General features: G+C 37.4%; 1 long non-coding RNA gene and 2 pseudogenes across 1 annotated transcript; 2 read left to right on the top strand and 1 right to left on the bottom strand.

Annotated features, from left to right (window-relative positions):
* Window positions 1-4733: 4733 nt before the first annotated feature.
* On the top strand, window positions 4734-6456 carry LOC120164412 (annotated as a pseudogene).
* Window positions 6457-10367: 3911 nt separating this feature from the next.
* Window positions 10368-12708, top strand: LOC120164433 (annotated as a pseudogene).
* Window positions 12709-14075: 1367 nt separating this feature from the next.
* Window positions 14076-14878, bottom strand: LOC120164414. The gene is made up of 3 exons (XR_005519729.1): window positions 14864-14878; window positions 14705-14771; window positions 14076-14264 (listed from the first exon to the last, which is right to left on the bottom strand). It is a non-coding gene; the product is annotated as an uncharacterized LOC120164414 (long non-coding RNA).
* Window positions 14879-22605: the final 7727 nt, after the last annotated feature.

The following is a 22605-nucleotide window of genomic DNA, read 5'->3' on the forward strand; positions in this document are numbered from 1 at the left end:
GAAAAAAGAAATACTGATATAGCATTATTAATGATAGTATCAAGAAATCCAGATTGAGAAATATAGCATCATAAACGATGATACCTTGAACAGTAAGTGCATAGACAGCAAGGTAAACGATGATACCTTTTCTGATTGAAGTTGATTATTTACTGTCAAAGTGAACTGTGCATATCCACTCCAGCAGGGTAAACTTTCTGGGTCGGCAACATCCAAATACATAGACAAATGATCCACGTTGTTACCTGTATGAAATTCAAAACCAAGAGTATGACAACTGATCCACGTTGTTACCTGTATGAAATTCAAAACCAATAGTATAAAGACTAAACTATCATCGCCAAAACAGAAAATCAAGGGGGAAAGTGTAAGTACTATAAAAAAGGAATGAGCAGTGTACCATTTAAAACCATCAACGATAAAATCATCTGAGAAAATCAAGGGATTGGGACTCTATTAACAAATCGAGAAGTAAAATCACAACAAAATCAAACACTTTTCTTCATCTTCTTGTCGCTGAAAATAAAAAGTAATCAAGAAAAAATCAAAAATAACTAAATCATAAGCAGTAGAAACCGTAAAAAAATACGAAAGGCCAACTGAAGATATAGCAACGAGATGCTTGTCGTTCGAGAGTGTAATTGGAAGTTTGAGAAGGAACAAAGAGAGGATATGATAGCAGGTGAGAGAAATGTTAGGGTTTGAAAACGGAAGTAATTTTACCTGAGATGGGCGGGATTGCGGGAATAAATAGTCAAATTTTTATTTATTTACCTAAGATAGAGCCAAAAAAAAATAGTCGTTGCAAAGGGAGCGTAAAATTTGAAATTCAAAATATTTTTATTTGATTTATTTTTTTTCAAATTATCTCTTTTATTTATGAATAAAATTTAATATTTTAATCGATTATCTATGAATTCAGTTTGATTAATTTCATTTCTTCTTTTTCATTTTGATTTTAAAGTTATTTTGAAAAAAAAATTAATACAAAAACTTTAATATATGATTTTAAATATTATTTAATAAAAAAAATTGTCAAAAATATTTTAATATTTTTTTGTCGACGACGAATCGACGTTTTATACCTCACAAACCCTTGGATGAAAATTGTGATCCCACACGATTCCGACGGTCAATCGGTGGTAACTACGACAACACATGATTGAGAATGTGACAGGGACTATATCGGTGGCGATAGACTAAGATTAGGATTTGGGGTTTTTAGAGATCTGGGGCTTCTTTATAATTTAAGAGAAATTATGATTTTTTTTATAAATATGTTAATATTTTTTAAAAATAAATTTCAAAATTATTAGATTGTGACATGTGTCACTTGACAGAAGAAATAAACGTCGTTCACTGCCCGAGCACCTAAAGTGGTAACGTTGGACACCGGGAGCATTCAAAAAATAGTTTAGACACATTTTATAAAAATATTATAGTTTGGACACTTATTTTGTAATAAACCTTATTCATTTCTCAACAAAATACAAAATCTGAAAAAAAAAACAGTACAAAACTAAGCACATTAAGCCACAGGCACCATGCAACTCGAGAAACAAGAAGCACAACAGGGATAAAGGAGTGTTTTATACATATACATATACGTGTATACATACATGTGTCATACTGTATACGGTTGTAGTTATATTACATAAAATAATTTTTAAAGGAGTGTTTTGTAATTTATAATACATGAAATAAACCCATAATTTATATTATCACTATATCATTCTATTGAATTTTAGAATTTAGAGAATAAATAAATAAGATTAATTTAATTATAATATGTGAATTAAACCCACGATTTATTCATGATAAAGAAACTAATAAAGATTTAGACCAATAATTTGTTTCGTTACAATTATTGATCCTAATTCATTGATAAACAAATGAATAGTTTAATAATTCTCATGAAACTCGTGCCTTGGTGGTGTTGAGGGTAGTTTCAATCAAACATCGTTGTGTACATGATATACATATATTAAGAGATATATTTAAATTTATAAAATTTTAAGAGTCGAAAATAATTTTTTAATAAAAAAATAAATAAAATCTAAAATATACGATAATTTTAAATTTTAAAAGATGATCGCCTCATCTACATCGTCTAAGTCCGTCCCTAATTGGTATTAATATTATCAAAATCTCTGTAATAAAATTCTTTAATTTATAAACAATTTGTCAATCGGTCAAAGGAGGGACAACAACGAAAGTTGAAAATATTTGTACTAATTCATGTTTATCTACAAACCAGCATCATTCCAAATTCGCCTCTTCACGAGCTGGAAAACAAATCACCATTAACAAATCACCGTTGAAATCCACGGTTTGTGTCGCCACCTTCACACCGCCGTCCGATCGTCTGACATCTGTGGGATCAATCGTCAATCAAGCGGCTCCCGATACCGCTAGCAGAAAAAATAAAATTAAGAGTGGGACCCGCAGTTGGAGGAATCTGGGAGTAATAAAAAAAAGTGTTTAGTGGAACCTTATAAACAATATCCAATCACGTGCTTCCACTTGTAACTCCGTCGGCGGCTGTTGTTATCTTTACCATCGCCGGTGTCAACTTGGGAGGAGAATAAAAAGGATCATTTTTAAGGAGGGAGGTTCCGAATCAGGATCATTATTAGTCAAACTACAAAGAATTTATTGATAATAGTAGTATTTTATCTCTTTGGAATTTTAAATACAATGTCGTTTTTGCGACGGCGGAGGAAGGGAACGGATTCGTCAATGTCCTCGAACTTTGTAGGATCCAGAATCGAAGACGAGGACGAGAAGAAGGGATTGTTCTCGAGTCCCAGGAAAGAGAGGAATACTTCTCAGAAATGGTCGTGCTGGGACAGTTGTTGCTGGTTCATTGGTTTTGTGTGTTCAATGTGGTGGCTCTTGTTATTGTTGTACAACACAATGCCCGCTTTGATCCCTCAATACATGACGGAGGAGATAACCGGGCCGTTGACCGACCCACCGGGTGTTAAGTTGAGGAAAGAGGGCTTGACGGTGAATCATCCCGTGGTATTTGTCCCTGGGATTGTGACCGGTGGGCTCGAGCTATGGGAAGGTCACCAGTGTGTTGAAGGCTTGTTTAGGAAACGTCTTTGGGGTGGAACCTTTGGGGAATTGTATAAAAGGTACCATTAACTTTTGTCCCTTTTTTTTTCCTTTTGTTTTCCCTTTCTGAGTTCTACATAAAAGGTATCATTGGCCTTGGGAAGGCCACCAGTGTTCTTTTCTGATCTTGACTTAGGTTGGAAGTTATTAGAGAAAGTTCTTTAAAGCTTACTGATTTGCACAAGAAAATATTGCTTAATTGATTTCTATAGTTGAAGCCTTCTAATTATTGCAAATGCTTTTTCCTTTTGATTTATGTTTGATTATGGGGCATTGGAAATACATATATGGATAAATAATTTATTTTAAGTTCAAAATATACAATCCACACACAAAAATAATTTATTTAAAGTTAGTTTGAAGGGATAAATATTTGGATATATATATATATATATATATATATATAATTAAAGTTTATTTTTAAAAGTTCATTTGAATTGTACGTGTCTTGTACATGTTGGGCCCAATGCCACCATCATTTTGTTTTCTTGTTTCCTCCTCGACTTATGGGTTCACCATCTTCTCGTAACAATTTAGACTACATAATATTTTACAGTTAAATCTGTTAACAAAATGTATATAAAAAACATATACCTAGATCGACCCAGATGAAAACACATAAGAAAATCTTTCATAAACCTATTATTTAGTGTACGTATGTTTCCAGCCCTTCCCGTAGTGAACATACATAATCGATCAATCATTCGCTAGGGTGATCACAAGTTGTGGGGCACCTTGGTGCTTCCTTAAAGTGGAACCTAGAGGAAGCTTATTCAACGGGTGAGATGAGACGAGAGGACATTACTGGCCGTGACGTCGCCCGTTATCGTTGATCACAAATTGAAGTGTCCTTTTGCACGTTGCCCATCTCTAACTCTCGGTTCATGTTTGTAACCAAAAAAGAAAAACAAAAGTGAAAAACAAAGCCCTGTTTTCACTTGTATGTAATTATTCTAACTTTAATCCGCCTATATTTTGTGTCTCTTATAAGCCACACCATCTTACCCATTATTGATTACTTCATTTATTGTCTCTTATAAGCCACTCCTTCCTACCCACCTTCTTACTCATTATCGATTACCTTGAAGTTTCGGCATAGGATGGATTTAGGCATTTTAGGTATTTATACCTTTAAATTAACTCTCAATTATTTGACATTAAACGTTAATACTTCTTACATTCTTGGTGCCCGAATTTAACACTTCTTAAATTAACTATAATATTTTTACTATCAAATTCGCTTGGTTTGTGCTTATTATTTAAATTTATGTACATTGTCTCTCATAATATTTGATTCTAATTCTGTCTCTTAGCCTATATTTTCCTATTCTATATGTACTCAACTAGAACTAAGTAAAAAGGAAATGAATAGTCGAAGAACTAGTAGGGTAATTTATCAGATAAATAAATAAAATTCATCCACTTGATCAGTCTGAATTCTCGACTCCTTTCACCTCACTTTTTCTCTAGAAAGAAGTGAATAAATTATTAGTAATGAATCTAAATAAGAAGAATAAACTCTTTCTTCTCTCAAAGCCAATGCTTCATTCTTTGCTCTTTTGCTAATGTGAAATTTCCATCTCTCTCTCTCTCTCTCTTCCTTCACTGAAAGAATGGCCAAGTATCACCAAAACGACATCGGATCCTTAGTCCTCGACCGTCATTCCACCACCTCTGCTGTTACCCACTTCCGACTATGTAATGCCTTCTCCGACTCTTCGCTCCGAAGGAAAATCTTCAACGCTGTAAGATGTGGCGCCAGTTCTCGCCATCGTCATCAGCTCATGCAGGAAATGCTCAATGAGGCCGCCCCTTAGCCTAAGCCTAAGTCTCCTCCTACCACCATCACAATAAGGTCGATCTTGAAAGAATACAACGAACCCAAAAACACAAATTTCAAAGTAGTGAAAAAAGCTGTCAACAATGTTAAACCCGAGAAGCTCGTTGATCTCTTGAACTTAGCTGAAGCCAAAAGCGATGCTGAGACCACGAAGAAGGTTCAAGCTTTGGAGGAGTTGAAGCGATTGGTTAAGGATTTGCAAGTGGAAAACGAAGAAAACAAGAGAGTAGCTGCCAGTAGAGTAAGGTTGCTCACTAAAGAAGATCCAGAAACCAGAGTAACATTGGCTATGCTAGGAACTATTCCCCCATTGGTTGCGATGCTTGATTTTGAGGATTCTGATTCACAGGTCGCTGCTCTTTATGCTTTGCTTAATATAGGAATCGGAAATGACCCGTGAGTTTCTCAAATTTCCCTCTTTTAAACTAAGTAATCTCTTTTGTGTGTGCGTGTTTTAAAAAAAATGTTTTTATTTTCTTCTAACATTACTGATGTTGTTGATCTATTCTTTGAAACCCCTTTTCATTGTAGGAACAAAGCAGCCATTGTTAAAGCAGGGGCAGTGCATAAGATGCTAAAGCTTATTGAACCCCCTAACAAGCCAAGTCAATCAATCTCAGATGGCATAATAATAAATTTCCTTGGCCTAAGCGCCTTGGATTCGAATAAGCCTATCATTGGATCTTCAGGGGCTATCCCTTTCTTGTTAAGAACCCTTAAGATTTTGGATAAGAGAACTGGGTCTCAAGCAAGACATGATGCTCTTATAGCACTTTACAATCTATCAATCTCCCATCAAACATTTCCTTCATTTTGGAACTGATTTGATACCCTTTCTAATGAATACCTTGGGGGACATGGAAGTTAGTGAAAGAATACTTGCGATATTTAGCAATGTGGTGTCCACTCCAGAAGGTAGAAAAGGCATTAGTGTTTCCCCAGAAGCATTCCCAATTTTGGTTGATGTGCTGAATTGGACCGACTCCCCAGGGTGTCCAGAAAAAGCATCATACGTTCTCATGGTAATGGCACATAAAGCATATGGAGACAGACAGGCCATGATTCAAGCAGGCATTGTGTCATCATTACTTGAACTTACACTTTTAGGTAGCACGTTAGCACAAAAGAGAGCTTCCAGGATTCTAGAGGTTTTGAGAGTGGACAAAGGGAAGCAAGTTTCGGATAATTTCAGCTGGAATTCAAGTGCAGCTGTGTCCGCTCCTATTTACGGGTATTCGTCGTCATCGACGAATCAATACGGAAAAGAGTGCTTTGCGTTTGAAGAAGGGGTGATGAGTGAGGAGAAGAAAGCTGTTAAACAAATGGTCCAACAAAGTTTGCAGAATAATACGAAGAGAATTGTCAATAGAGCCAATTTGCCACAAGACTTTGTTCCATCAGAACATCTCAAGTCCCTCACAGCAAGCTCAACTTCAAAGAGCTTACCCTTTTGACCCAAATATGAATTAGCCATTGAGATTTCCATCCAATAGAGAGATGTAAGAGCTTTGGTAGTTAGTTACTCTTTTTTCTTCAATCCCATTTTGCCTTTTCTCTTAACCCTTTTCTGTAGCTTTTGTCAATGTATGATATATACATAGCCGTTGTCAATATTCCATCATTGTACTTCCATAATCAGCATGGTAGAAGATTGCTACTTCATTTGACATTTTGGGGTGTGATCAAACCTTCAAATGCATCATAGTCTGATCAGCATTTATGCTTGTCAATGCCTAATATATTAATGTTATGTCTATATAGGTCTTTATCTCCCTACAACCAATGAGTCATTTACTTTCAAATCCAACGGTACTATTTTGTCCGATGCCTTATATGGCCTTGGCACTTGTCCCTACAACTCTACCATTTATTTATATGTTTTCAGCAGAGGCAGCTGTCAAGAAAGCAAGTGTGGGTCATTTTCCTCTGCATACAAACAAGGGCCATTGGTTGTAATTTCTATCTGGTCATTTTTTTATTTACAACATTTCGATCATTTCATTAAGAATCTCTAGATTTACATAGTGGAATTCCAACTTTTTTTGGACTTGTTCTGTATTAATTTTGTATAATTTATCTTCCTCCATTGACTTTGGTTACTAAGTGTGTGTGTTACATTATATAATTGAAATTACAGATGGAGAGGGTTTTAGCAAGCAACATGCCAAATAAGGACAGCAGGAAGAAGAATCCGAGTTATGGGTTACAATGGTTGACTCACTGTTGTCGACTCGGGCTTTGTGGTATATGTTCTGAAGGGAAATGTGAAATTCACGTGGTCACAGAGCTGCTGTAGTGTTCTAATGATGATATTAAATAAATATATGAATTAATCAAATAATAAATCTGGTGTTTCAAAAATAATATATATTCTGCAGCTTTTCTGTAAGCATAACGGTAAGAAGATAATAATTTGATACTGTGGGGGCTGCTTCACATAAATTGTTTTTATTTCAACCCTTGATTGTGGGTTGTGGGGGGGGGGCAAGTAGCAGACGAATCTATGATTTTACGTTAGAGGATAAACTTCCTGAATTTATAAAATTTTAGGGGATAATTTTTTTAATAGAAAATACATAAAAAATTAAAATATATGATAATTTAAATTTTTATGGGGGCGATCGCCCCCATCCGTAATGTCTAGGTCCATCCGTAACTGATAGTGTAATACAATAATTTCTTGTATGTATGTTGGTAGCAATAAATATGCATGATAAAACATGTGCATCCCCATGACTAGATAGTGGCAAGCCGACGGTGCTGATCGCGGTAAGCTCTATTTCTTTCATGTTTCGAGATATTCTTAAATCATTTTATTTGTCGCTGATTCATTTACATGATCTATCTTTATTTTAGTCGTGTTTTGAGATATATTAAAAACAATTTGAAGATTTTGTTAAGGGAATCGAACTTGTGTCCTCTAACGTCCACACATTCGTTACATTTCGTTATCCGTAAAAAACGGATTCGAAAATCTCAAAATTCAAAACGAATGAAATCGTTACATTCATAAATGTGTTCAGAAAGTGGGTAGCAACAACGGCTGCTCCGACTCCGACAATCGTCAAGACTTCCAACAACGGTTAGTTTAGAAGGAAAACACTGATCATAACCCTTGGACTCCTTTCTATTACATAACCTACATAACCAAAACGAGAACCCCAGACTCCAAGTCAACCCCGTAAACTCCTCTGGACTCAACAATATTATAATGTACTAATTAATTAATTAATCATAGGCGTTTTTCTCAATGCATTAGCAACTACCCACTCTTTGTACTTTAAGACTGAAAATACATTCTCCAAATATTAGATTAAATTATACACTAACAAAACACGTTGATGATACCCTAATCATAAAAACATATATATTAAACAAACCAAGTCTCCCACTAACCCTAAGAAACAATTAAGTGGTGATATTTACGTGAGATAGGTGTCACACAAACGCACGTGAGGCTGGAAAGAAGTAATATTGTTATTCAGTTCAAGCACAAAAAATAATAAATATGAACGTACAATATCAAACGGTTGAAATTTTGATATTATTAAATTTTTTATACTTGAGAAATATTTTTAAGCTTAAGACGTCCAATTCAAAGCACGAGTTCGTGTTTGACACTTTCAAAAGCTAGTCAAGAAAAGACACATTGATGGAATTGCAAGAAAAAATTTGAAGTACAGATGGTAATTACACGATCGCTTAAGATGTTTTGGAAGGAGAATGCGCAAACAATGACGTGATGTTGTCCTTTTAAGTTTCTAAGCAGTAGTTGAAGTCATTTAATAGTCGATTTTTCAACCCAGAAAAGCATTTGGTTCCCTATCAATCTTCGAGCTATACTAACAAACAGTAAACATAGAGAGAGAGAGTAGGTGAGCGACAATAACAGGGTTTGCTAATATAGTATGAAGAAATTATAAATTTAGACTCTTTGGTAGGAATAAACATCAATCTTCGCCGCATTCCGGATTTCTAGCCGCCCAAATAACCTACTTGTTCACACTACTTTCCTTTGGTCTAATTTTTGTGTTGCTCCACCTCTTTTGTTGAAGTTTTAGATGCTATTAACTTCCAAGACATCGTTTTGCAGTAAGCTGGTCTCCGGCGGTGGTTTCGTACATGTTTGAATCCCAATATGAGCACCCCGGCTCATCGTATCATTAGAATTAACTATTACTATAAATTTATAGTAGAAATATATTCAAAGTTGAATAAGATATATGGTGAATATTCAACTGAAATGTATAATTCAATTAGATAACCTGTATATGATTTACATAGTATGAGTTCAAGCCAAAATTTTTCAAGTACTCAACCTTGCCATTAAGCCAATGCTTCATTGGCATTTGGCTCTGCGTCTTTATAATGTTTCTCTGGCCAAAACCATTTGACATTGAATCCTACTTTTGATGAAGGAAATTGGAGATTAAAAAGAGGTGCAGCTGCTTCACTTCACTTCACATGGGTTTCAATCGAGTATTGGTAGTCAAATTATGGGGGTTAATTAGAACCAAATTTTGGATTATCCAATGCGAGTTAATCTCAAAACATAGTTAGATTCAAACTATGTGGATAGGTGATTTGGAATTAAGCTTTGAGCTTGCCATCTTGGGGGTTAATTTAACCAGACCAAGACCAAGAAATTGAAACATAATTTAACTCTTCTTTCTTCCTACGTCTAGTCTTCTAATATATTTACATATCACTACAAATATCCTTTCTAGCTAGTTTATATTTACCCAGATCAATACAAAATACAATGTGTGTCAAATAAAACGGCGTCAGCACGTGTCATCCATGTATATTATTACTTTTACTGTAGTTAATATTAAAGCTCGGGAAATTAAAAAGGAAAGAAGGTGGAAGGCAGAAAGTTGAGGTCAAGAAGGCGAAGCTTATGGTTTTAGTGTTGAAGTTCAAAAAAGGTAATGCAAATTGCATCATCTGATTGGGAATTGACTTTCAATTTCAATGTTTTAGCTGACACTAACAGCCAACTCGAGGGATAGTGGGATCTATCTATCTATCTATGTTTGCAAACCTTTTAGCTCAATTCATCCTCATCATCTTCCACCAACTTTCCTTTGAAACATCTCTCTCTCTCTCTCTCTCTCTCTCTCTCTCTCTCTCTCTCTCTCTCGAGTCTATATATTTTATTTCCCTATTCCTGGGTTTTATTATTTCTCCTCTTTGCTTTTGCTTCTTATACTACGATTTTCCAGTTATGGACTCGGCTTGGGTGGATACTACTTTGGATCTTAACATCAATCCTTGCCAATCTCGCAACAATAAAGCTATGGTGAGTCTGGCTTTCCTTCCTCCAAAGCTTGTTTTTTATTGTAGTGCTGGACTTGAACAAAAAGTTGAAACTTTTTTTTTTAAACCAGAAACGAGAATCGAGGGATGTGGCCGACTCTGGTGTAAGGTTCCGGTTAAAGATGAGGCCAGTTTAAACTTCAAGGCAAGTAATTGTATTTGACAAATACAAGTGTGTAAACACTCATGTGAATGATCTTTAAAACAGAGTGGAGTTTTGGTGGAGGAATTGAATAGGGTGAGCGCCGAGAACAAGAGGCTAACCGAGATGCTAACAGTTTTATGCGAACAATACTACGCTTTGCAGCACCAATTCAATCAAGTAAAGAGCAAGACCTCTAAAAACGAAGCTCCATCAAAGAAGAGAAAATCAGAGTGCGAGGATTACACGAACCACGTGATTGGATTCAGTGAGACAGCTCTAGCCATGAAGAGTGGAGCAAAAATCCCAAGGAGTGTGTTAAACCCAATATATCAAGGGTTCTAGTCCCCACAAATCCCTCGGATACCAGCCTGGTAGTTCCCGCTGTTCAATATTTCTTCCCAGATTGAATCTTCTAATGATGGATGTTTACAGATTGTGAGGGATGGATATCAGTGGAGGAAATATGGTCAAAAGGTCACAGAGATAGCCCCTGTCCGAGAGCATATTCAGGTGCTCCTTTGCCTCAAATTGTCCAGTTAAGAAAAAGGTGAGTCTTGCTCCTGATTGTATCGGGTATTTGAATTCAGGCTGATCTTATGGGTCAGAATTGACAAGTCTAGAAACAATATTTGTTTCTGATTGTTGTTTTCGGTATTGGTTTCCAGGTGCAAAGAAGTGTTGAAGACCCGATATTAGTGGCTACATATGAAGGAGCGCACAACCACGACCATAATGCTCAGCAGAACAAGGATCATTAAGCCCAGCAGCAACAGGGGTTCAGCATCTGCCCAAACCAAAACTTCAGCTCCTAGGGTCACTCTTGATTTGATGCAACTAGCTGGATTGGGGGATGATACCCAAAATCCAGCTCAACTAATTGATGCACCAGCTATCCACTAACTCTTAGTTCATCAATGGCTGCTTCTTTGACTAGAGACCCTCATTTCACAGTAGCTCTTGCTGCAGCCATTTCAGGCCGAGTTGTAAACCAAAATATGATAAGAAAATCTACTGTCATGTAAGCCCCAGCAGCAACAGGGGTTCAGCATCTGCCCAAACCAAAGCTTCAGCTCCTAGGGTCACTCTTGATTTGATGCAACTAGCTGGATTGGGGGATGATACCCAAAATCCAGCTCAACTAATTGATGCACCAGCTATCCACCAACTCTTAGTTCATCAAATGGCTGCTTCTTTGACTAGAGACCCTCATTTCACAGCAGCTCTTGCTGCAGCCATTTCAGGCCGAGTTGTAAACCAAATATGATAAGAAAGTCATAGTTTTTGTATCTTCTTTTTTCTTGGCTCAGTTGAAAATGTGAAAAGAATATTCTATTGCAGTCCAGAATTATCAGAGCTTCCCTTCTCAATTACATACAAATCATAAGCCGTTCAATGAACAAATTAACATACAGAGACTAAATGTCATTTTTGAAGTATAGGGACTGAAATGAAATGATACATATAGTACAGGGACTTGTACTACTCTGTCAATCAATTTCTTTATATTCAAACTTCGCAGCTGCCAGCTGATAACTTGTCTATATATACTTACTTTTCCCGGTTTGGGCCAAAATAGAGATTCCCTCAAGGCAACGGGCCATCGTTTAAATGACTTGTGTTAATCGGTCATCACTCGTTTTTCTTCTCGGAAAGAAAAGAGAAAATTAACGAAGACGGGAAAGCTCAAAGTCCACGAGTTTGTCTACATTGTCCACTAACACCATGGACCATAAGTCATAACCAGCAAAGTTGGTGCAAAAAACAAAACAAGAAAGTGATGCATTCAAATAATTAATTAAGATCTAAGTGCTTACTTCAGTCACATGATGTCATACCCATTGCGTTATCAATTCCCATACACTTTATTAGATACCTATGGCCATGATTATGAAACACTGAAAAAATCTCTTTGAAAACTAGAAAGGAAGGCTCAATTCGCTTTTCCACTTTGGAAAATATTTCCAGAACCCACTCTCGTTTTCATTGATATAAATCAATAAGATTTTGCTTTTAATTTCACCTACTGTCATGGATGCACCACACTTTAACAAAGGGAAGGTTGATTATTACTTTATGAATATTGTCATCTTTGATATGCATCTTCCTTATAGAGAGTTTTGTGATAAATTTTAGGAAAAATTTGCAGGTGGAAACAGAGTTGGAAAATTTGCAGAAAGAGAACCAAAGGCTTAGATTATTGTTAGAAGCAATGAGCAGCAAGTATAAGGTGCTTCACGAAGCCTATCCAAGAATCAAACAAGGGAGCAAGGCCTCAAGTTGCTAAGGCGTCACAAGTTTTTGTGAAAACGACCCTAGAGACAAGCTACTTTTCTTAGCATTACTGTGTGTAACAGCTAGATTTTCAGATAGTTAAAGATGGTTTTCAATGGAGGAAATATGGCCAGAAAGTTACTAAAAACAAACCCTCACCCCGAGCTTATTTCAAGTGCTCTGTGGCTCCTGGATGTCCGGTCAAAAAGAAGGTATATAGTAAAATTATATGCTCAAACTGAGCTTGTTTCTTGAACTTGTTTTGGGATCTTTGTTTATAGGTTCAGCGATGCGTGGAGGATGAATTGTGATGGCAACATATGGACACAATCATGATGTTTGTTCTACATCACCAGGAGGACAATCATTGTCTTCTTCGGCAACTAAATTTCCTTATGCTTTAGCCGCCGCGGTTGCCCGTTCCCGAACTGCTGGACTGCCTAAACCATCAATCTCATTAACTTGAAAAGAAACTAAAATGCTAGAGGTTATTATAAAACCCGGACTCTGGTCTGAGTTACCGACATACAACAATTTTGTTACTTTAACTACGCTATTTCCGACAACATAATTCGTTTCTTCATCACTAGACTTCAAGGAATATGTTTTCATCGTCAATTGAGTTGGCAAAGTCTCATTTCATTTTGTGAAATTCATTTTCTTTATACTGATGAGTGATCTAATATAGTCAGTGGAACAGCCTGGCCAACTGGGAAGGTACTCTCAACCACCCTAAGCAGTATCGTGCCAGCTGGTCAGTCCGGTCCATGACAGTCAAAAGGCTATATACCGAGTTATATATTATCACTGTTAAAATTAGGAATACTAATCCAGAAATGAGTTGGCTTTTCGTAGGTTGGTAGCTCCATATGTACACTTGAGTGTTGAGACCCAACTTCATACAAGAGAAGATGCTATTATTTGTATCGATGATAATCTACAACCATTCTTAAAAGTGTTCACACTTGCATTCCTTTTGACTAAAATTTTACACAATGTTTATATATATATACTGAAAAGGAGAACAAAAGTAAAACTATTATATAAAGTTGTGTTCCTATATATTTTACAACAAAGCTTTTTTGGCACCGTACAAGTAGCTTGAGAGGACCTAATATGAACCTCATCCATCGGTTCTGCTCCAAAACCAGAAAACATGTTAAAGAATTAATGCAGTTAAATAACTTACAATTTGAAATTAGTATTTGGACTCACCATTCACCACCTGCATGTATTTGAAATTTACAACTCCTCATTCTCGCAGTCTCATCTTAGACTACGCGTTCTTCTCCGATACATTTGTGGTCTAAGCTTCCAAGAGTTTTCCCTCCACTGAGCAAAACATTCAGAATGTCAGGTTAAGCGGTAGAATCCATCATTGAATAGCAGTGCTCGCGATTGGACCTTGTATCAAGTGCTGAGAGCTTCAGACTCCTTCATGGAAGTACTAATTTTTTGGCTTCTCATTTTCTGCCTCCTTAGCTTTCTTCTTATCATTTTCAAGTTGCTTGCAGTTTTCCTCATGTGCTTTGACAAACATCCTCGAAAAGCTGAGCAGAGTAGCCATGACTATAGAAAAAGTTGCAGACAAAAGGGAAAGTGATAAATCTGAGTAAAATACACTCTAGAGATAAAACTGCAGCTGAGATTCACAAGGGTAATAGTTTTCCGAAAGCACAAATTACTTAAGATGGGAAACATATTAGCACAAATGCTAGCTATGATATCCAAAGTAGATTAACTTTACTGTAGGCATCCAAAGTGACCTTGATAGCATCCTGATGCGAAAACAACAATTGGTTATAGATCAAGCAGGGGTCACAGCCATCATTTAGGACAACATCAGTTAAATTATTGCTTTCGGGGATAAGTAGAAATATTAGTACCATAAAAGAAAACCATTATATTTCCATTATCAAAAGTAACGAAGTGTTGACTTGATAAACTTTTGGGTCCTAAAATGATGCAGGGTTAAACATTAATTGGACTTGTTAAGACCAAACAACCACCTTGCTCAAATGGGCAACGTGCAGGATCTTCTCCAAAATAATGAGCCAATGCATCTGCATTTTTACCCTGAAGGCATCAATTTAGAGATGCTTATGAATTTGTTTTCTTGGTGGCACATCAAATATGCAAGAATAAAGCCTCCTTAACATAATGCATACCACGTAAGTATGAAGCGCAGTCAAAGGCATCAATTAGATCGAGGCTATTGTGAATTGGAAACAACTTTGTCAAAGGAGAAGCAATGATCGAGAAGCCCTCAACAAAACATTGATAATAACCAGCCAAGCCCAAGAAACTGCGGATTTCAGAGATATTCTTGGTCGTTTCCAATTCACAATAGCCTCGATCTTGCTTGGATCGACCTGAATACCTCGCGCAGAAATAATATGCCCCAGAAACGACACTTCTTGAAGCCAAAATTCACACTTGCTTAGTTCGGCATTTAGACGATGCTCTCTCAAAGTCCGCAGAACGATTTTCAAATGCTCGTCATGCTCTACCTCAGTACGAGAATAAATTAGAATATCATCAATAAAGACCACCACAAATTGATCCAAATATGGTCGGAACACCCGATTCATCAAATCCATGAAAGCTGCAGGAGCATTCATCAAACCAAAAGGCATCACTAAGAATTCATAATGACATATCTAGTGCGAATGGCGTCTTGGCAACATCATATCCTTTAACTTTCAATTGATAATAACCCGAACGAAGATCAGTCTTAGAGAATACAGTAGCTCCTCGCAACTGATCAAATAAGTCATCAATCCTGGGTAGTGGATATTTATTCTTGACCGTCATCTGATTCAACTTCCGATAGTCAATACATAATCTTAGCGACCCATCCTTCTTTTTTCACGAACAGAACTGGAGCTCCCCATGGTGAAGTACTATGCCGAATAAATCCTCGATCGAATAATTCTTGCAATTGGACCTTCAACTCCTTAAGTTCTTTTGGAGCCATGCGATAAGGTGCCATAGAAATAGGTGCAGATCCCGGATAAGTCTCTATCTCGAACTCTACCTCTCTATCAGGATGTAAACCAGGCAACTCCTCTGGAAAGATCAGGAAACTCGCTAACTGTACGGATCTCTTCGATCGTGAACATGAACCTTTAGTGTTCAAAATACAAGCAATGAAGTCGTATACCCCTTCCGGATCATACGATCAATTTCCATAGCTGAAACTATATTGGAGAGATAGCCACGCGTTCACCAATTAACACCACAGTCCGACCATATGAAGTCTTTAGAGTAGCCCGCTTGTATTCGCAATCCAGATTTACCTTGTGTTTATTCAACCAATCCATCCCAAGAATTAGATCGAACTCCTCTAAAGGAAGTTCCATAAGATCAGCGAGAAAAATTTCTCCCTGAACCTCGAGAGGACAACGCCGAAATACTTTATTCACTAATACACTTGTCCTACTGGACTTGTAAATGTACAGTATTTTCAGTGTTCTCGATCGGAATCTGAAGGTTTCGAGATATCGAGCTCGATACATAGGAGTGAGTGGAGCCATTGTCCAGTAATGCAAAGTATGAGATAAAATAAATAGTAAATGTACCTGCTATAACCTCAGGCTCATCTCTGTCATCCCGACGTCTAGTGGCATAAACCAAAGCTGGTTGTCTAGCCTCAGAACTGTTGGCCCTCTATTTTGCTGAGGTCGGGCTCTACTGTCAGTCCTGGATGCTGAACCACGAGCCTTTACTTGGCTACGATCTCTAATTGGAGTCTGTACTGTAGTCTGAGAACGCACAGGAGTCTGAGTAGCGGTCTGCTCAAACGAAGCTAGCTGAGGACAATCCATCCGAAAATGACCACTAGATCCAACTGATAGCAAAGACCCATCTTCTTACGACACTCTCTTGTGTGTTGTTTACCACAAAACTCACAGAGGAACCCATGATAATACGACGAGGAACCGCCTCGACTGCCAACTAACGTGAGGATGCTGCAGGCCTGAAACGTATATGCTTCTCTAAGGGACTGAAGTACGAGTCCTTTTCTCGGACTGTGCTGATGACTCCATCGGGCCTGAAAATTTCTTAGATCATTCCTGTTCAACACGCTCTCTACCAGAAGCTAAAACCTCCACCTCTTCAGCATCTTTGGCTATGCCCACCAGCACATCAAATCTCATCCTGATGGGTTACAACTTGCCTATGCAGCTCGTATCTGAGTCAAGGGCAAATTTACGACATCGATCTCTCTCAGTAGGTACCATACTGAATCCATACTTCAGTAACTTCAAGAACTCGATCTCATACTCAGAAACAGTCATGTCTCCCTGAACCAGGTCTGAAACTGCTGACGTCTCTAAGCTAAATAGCGCTCTCCCAGAAAACGACTCCGAAAGCGATCCTTAAAGAAATTCAGGTCAAACGATCGGTAGGAACACTACTGGTCACTGACTCCACAAGTGTAGGCATTGCCATCTAATATCCACAGCATCCTGATATATCTTAGTGAGTCTAAACTCAACTGATCCATGCGTCTCTCTGTATCCTGAGCCAATCCTCAGCTTCAGTAGGAGCTCCACCAATCGGTCCCCCAAAAGTTCTAACTCCATTGGCAATCAAAGTCTATGAAATAGGAACTCTGATAAACACCAGTAGCTGACTGCTCCCTGTATCAACTGTAGAATTGTCTACCAAAATTCTCATCCAAAGCAACTCCGGTAGACTCTGACTCAATATTGGTCGCTCCTATGATCCGGTGTAGTCATGCCAATACCAGCGACATGAGGCAGATTCGTTGGGGTCGTAGGAGCAGATCACCTATCGGAGGTGGGGGATCTACCCATATCTCATCAATCGGATCTGCAAATCTAGCCACTCGACCTCATCACGGCTAGTTCGACGACTACGTCTAGCACTCATTTTGGTGGATCTCAAGTTACTACAGAAATAAATTAGGGTTAGATAAGCACTTGGAGTCTCGAACACAGTTAAAATCTTAATAATTTTGTGACATGGCCTTTGTAACTTGTTTTGTAAAATATTTCAAAACCGTATTTTCAATATGGACTCATACACGGTCCGAGGGTTAAAACAAAAGCTCTGATACCAATAAATGTAATCCCCTACCCGACCTATGCGTTTCGACTAAGTCTAGTGGATCACATACATGATTTTTAAAGACATTTTGAAACCGATATCCAATCAATGTAAAACCACATTATTCATGACATGAAATTATAATAAATTATAATATTAAAACTCAACTCTTAAATATAAACCAATCAGTAATAAATTAATTTAAAACATATCTTAAAAATCAAAACCCCGATAAACTGAATAGTTATAGCAAAAGTATCATAATTATAAAATCCAATACTTTAAAATAGATCCATGTCACCAGAATAAAGTCAACTTGCAAGTTTAAAATATTACAATCATATATACTTCAAGAGATATGTTGATCCTCCAAGTGCTCGAACCGAGGTATCTAACCAACAGTATCTGAAAAGGGGAAAAACATTTTCGAAAGGTGAGCTAGGCTCAGTGTGTCCCAACATTACCATAAAATCATAATAGGTACATTAAACAATCATAGTCCAGTAAATCTCACAAATTCGTAAAAGAGTTTAACTTTTGAAAATCATAGTTTAAACCCTTTTCTGGTACACTAGTAGTTCCCAAATTATTTCATATAGCTTACTTTATGCACATAGCAAAAGAAACCGACTTAAGGATAGGCTATGAAGCTTGTATCCTTAAGCCCAAGTCAATAAGTCCATATCTTACCCTAAGCACACAGCAAAGGAAAGCCGACCTAATGAAACATCTTGGGGCCCTCATAGTCACATTAGACCCATTTATTAGCTTGATCAGAGCTATACAATTGTATTTCAATCATCCCAAAATCAATATCCATATACCAGTCATCAAAGTCCATAAATCATCAACAATAAATCAGTGTACCGACAATAATAAACCATAGATTTCAATGTACATATTTCAAAACATATAAAACCATTATTTAGTAAATAGGAACACACCTCGAAATGGGTTCAGATAGTAGATCTACTGATTGCTAGGTTTCACCACGCTCTTAATTGTTCAAAGCTAAAATTCTTAAGTATATAAGCATTTTTCAGGTTTGACTATCATTTTGGGGTATTTCGAGTCTGAATTTGGCCAAACGGATTACGGAATCGGAATCAGGACGTCGAAAAACATAAAGTATAAATTTTCAAAAATTCAGATTCTTCGTCAAAGTCAAAGTCAACCACTTGACCGTCAATTTGGAGGCCTTCGGGTTCGAATTTGATGAAACGGACTTTGGAAACGGATTTAGGACGTCGAAAACTATCAGAATAGGTATACTCGGAAAATTTACGGTCGTTTAAGGGTCGGTCAAAGCCATTTTAAGTTTTGGTTAAAGGAAGTCAACGGTCAACGGTCACAGTCAACGGTCAACGGTCGGGTCGGGTCAGACCGGTCAAACCGGTTTCCAGCCCTCCACTCTCCCTGCGGCGGCGCGTGCGGCGCGTGAGGCCTCCTCCGGGGGTCTAAAAATTCCGGAAAATTTTCTAAAAAATATTTTAAGCGATTTCGAGATACTTACAAAGATCGGTTCAAATTTTTGAACGGCAGAGAGCTCGATTTCAACTCGGTCGAATCTTTGACTGCTCCACCTCCTCACGCGCCGCCGTCGACGGCGAACAAGGTTGACACCGGCGGACTCGAAACGACACAAGGAACACGATGGTGCAGGAGGTGTCGTAAACAGAGCAACGATCGGCGGTAAATTTAAGATTTTCCCGACGATAGAGCTAACAAAAACGTCGAGACTTTGACTGTAAATTCCCGACGTTTGACAGCGTTTCACTTCAATTAAATTGAAGGATTTGTTCCACGCTCGATGATGACAACGGTGATTTTAAAACGACGATCGGAATTTGGACGACGTCGGAATCGGAGTTGGAAACTGCGTATGGGAAAGGAAAATTGGGAGCATTTTGGTTCTGAAAATCAGAACCAAATGCACACTTATAATCAAAGCTGCCGACAGTTTTAGGGTAAATTCAAGGCTTGGTCCTTGGATTTCCTTCACTTCTAAAATGGCCTATAAACTCTCATAAATTTGATTTAGTCACCAACAATTTACCAATTTTCACAATTAACATCCAATTTCAATTAAATATTATTTTGTAAATATTCAGGTTGTTACAACAAGTCTTGAACACATGAGCAACCCGAATGAACCCAAACAGGAGGCTGGACAAAACCACCAATCCGCTAATTTGAATGAAAAGAATCTGCATTCGGCGTCTCCACATGATGCACCCATGACCTATTCCTATTTTCACGTTCAATGAAAATCAATGAATATGCAATCTCTCTTTCTTTACCATTGGTTCCTAGTGGTGACTTTGGATCATTGTAGTTCTACATTGATAGTGTTAGGAAAATGGCACTTCATCAGATGGTAGCAGGATCTCCTTTACGGACATTATGACTGCTAATTGCAGGGCAACCAGCTGAAGTTTTTCCACAGGTTCCACAGTTGATAGTATGGTTTTGCCGCAACTGCATGCGGAGGTAATATATTGGTGCATGAAATTTTCTAATTGGGTTTTTTTAGGCAGTAAAATTTTCTACCAAAAAGGTATTAAGACATGATATGCTCTGATTATTTCATGGTGATTGTGGATTCTCCTATAAGATATTTAAGGAAATAAATTCGTGGGTGAAGTGGTTAGCCACGAGAAAAATGACATAGTTTAAAGAGATTGTATTTCAGATACTTTTGATGCTTCTATTTTATGCACTTTTTTTTGAAATGATCATGCCAACTATTGCGAAGAAGAGTACTTACGTTGTGGAGAACTGATGCTTCATCCAGCTATGGCCTGTTATATTTCATTTTGTTTCTTCTCAATTTGCTTTTGCCATATATTTCTTATCAAGTCAAGTCCATATGTTTGAATTCATATTAATAGGACGTTTTGCCCAAACCCATAACAAGCTGAATTCCTTTGTGTATTTTGTTTTGCTTTTCTTCTCTATTTATTTATGGGCAGTTAAGGGCAAATTGCACACTTGATGATTGGGAAGAGAATTTGGCTGTAATAACTGCAAATATAACCAAAGATGACGAGCTTGTAATTATCCATCTTGGAGATCGCCTTTGGAAGGAAAGAAGTGAGGTACATTATTGCCTACTTTAGCTCTATTTTCTCCCTTTTGGATGGCACTATTAGCATATTTATTTATTCTCATTGTTTATAGAATCGCTCTTGCTTGAGAGTTCAAATCTAGATAATGGCAACACACATCTGCTACTTAGTTGCGGAAGAAAACTTTGAGTCATATTCAGATAGTGCTAGACTTTGTCTTATTGGAGCACACCACTGGAAGTTTCCTTGAACTTATACTAGTCCAGAGGCTATCCAGGTGCGCCTCAAATTTATTTGGTCCTTAAGCATTGTGTTATTAACTACTTGTCAAGCATGGTGTTGGTACTTTATAAGTTTAGAGAGTTTATACGCTTTATGATTCATGTGCAGTATGCAGTTGAGAGTGTTTTTTCTCAGTTGAAGCTAATGTAAATGAAAAATCAATGTTCAAGCAAAATTCAACACATGTTATAGAAACATACAAACAGACACCTACACGCATTTGTGCGTTTACCTGATCACCTTCATTAAATTTGTATAATTTATTATTTCAATGATAAAGCCATCTCTTGTAATGGTTTGTATATAATGCCAAATCCCAACTATTCATGGATGGGCAAGATTTTTATTTTCAGTATGTAACTTTTAAGACATCAACCTGTCATTTATGAAGAGTATCCAAATCCCAACTTGTTCAGAGAATGTCGATTTTAAGCGACGATGAGAGTACAAAAATCACGGTATCTACGTTCAACCTCTGACAGGTCGCTTAAAATCGACATTCTAACAAGTTGGATTATTCCTCCTCCCTAGTTTATCTTTATAAACAGAATCTAGAAAGTTATTTGGGAATGCGTCTCCTGATGTTCTTCTAACCCTCCAAGTGCATTGATCTGGTTTTTGTCTCCTCAAGATGGCATTTCCTGGCATCCCTCCATCAACTACCCATTTGTCGCAAACTGCTTTACTTTCAATTGAGGGAGTTTCATTGTTTTAACATATACCTAATTAGAAATATTTTAGTGTGCGTTTCGAGAGTTTTGTTGTGTTGATAGTGAGTGATTACTGATTAAGCCTACAACTAGGGTGTGGAGTTGGGTTGAGTTTAACATGGTATTGGGAATATTATAGTTCAGTTCATTACGAACAAAGTTAAACCCTAAACCCCAAAAAGCCCACCCGTCACCCCTAATCTTTTTGCAGCCTGCAGGGGTGAGCCAGGGGACCAAGACCCAACACCAATGACAATGCATACGCCTGGCGGCCCACTAATGCATTGTTTACTTTTTGCGTTAAAACCCATTTCCTCTTTGGTTTCCTCACCAATGTGGGATTTTCTCTACGCAGATAAAACTGTGGCAGACTCTTATATTCCATCAAGTTCACACCGTTCCTTCTTCCAATTCTTCGACTCATTTAAAAATTTCTTTATCTGGGTCTCCTCCTTTTCTTCTGCACCATACCCATTTTCTCGATTTTCCAATAGATCTGATTTTGTTGGTTTCACAGTTTCTCTGCTTTCTTTTTCTTCATGGGCCATGTGGTGTTTCTGGTATCCATGCTTTGATAAAGGTTTTGTGTTTTCTAGGATCCTTTGAAATGGATGAATATGCGATTGCAAATGCGAAGAAAAGGTTATCGAATTACAGTATTTGATTCCAGGACAGTGTCGTAGAGGTCATTTCGAAGAAGCAAGACACATGCTTGATGAGATGATCCAAATGGGATGTCAACCGAATTCCCAGTTTTTTAGCTGAAGATGCAGT

This window comes from Hibiscus syriacus, unplaced genomic scaffold (genome assembly GCF_006381635.1).
Source record: "Hibiscus syriacus cultivar Baekdansim isolate YM2019G1 unplaced genomic scaffold, ASM638163v2 tig00111522_pilon, whole genome shotgun sequence".
Lineage (NCBI taxonomy): Eukaryota > Viridiplantae > Streptophyta > Magnoliopsida > Malvales > Malvaceae > Hibiscus > Hibiscus syriacus.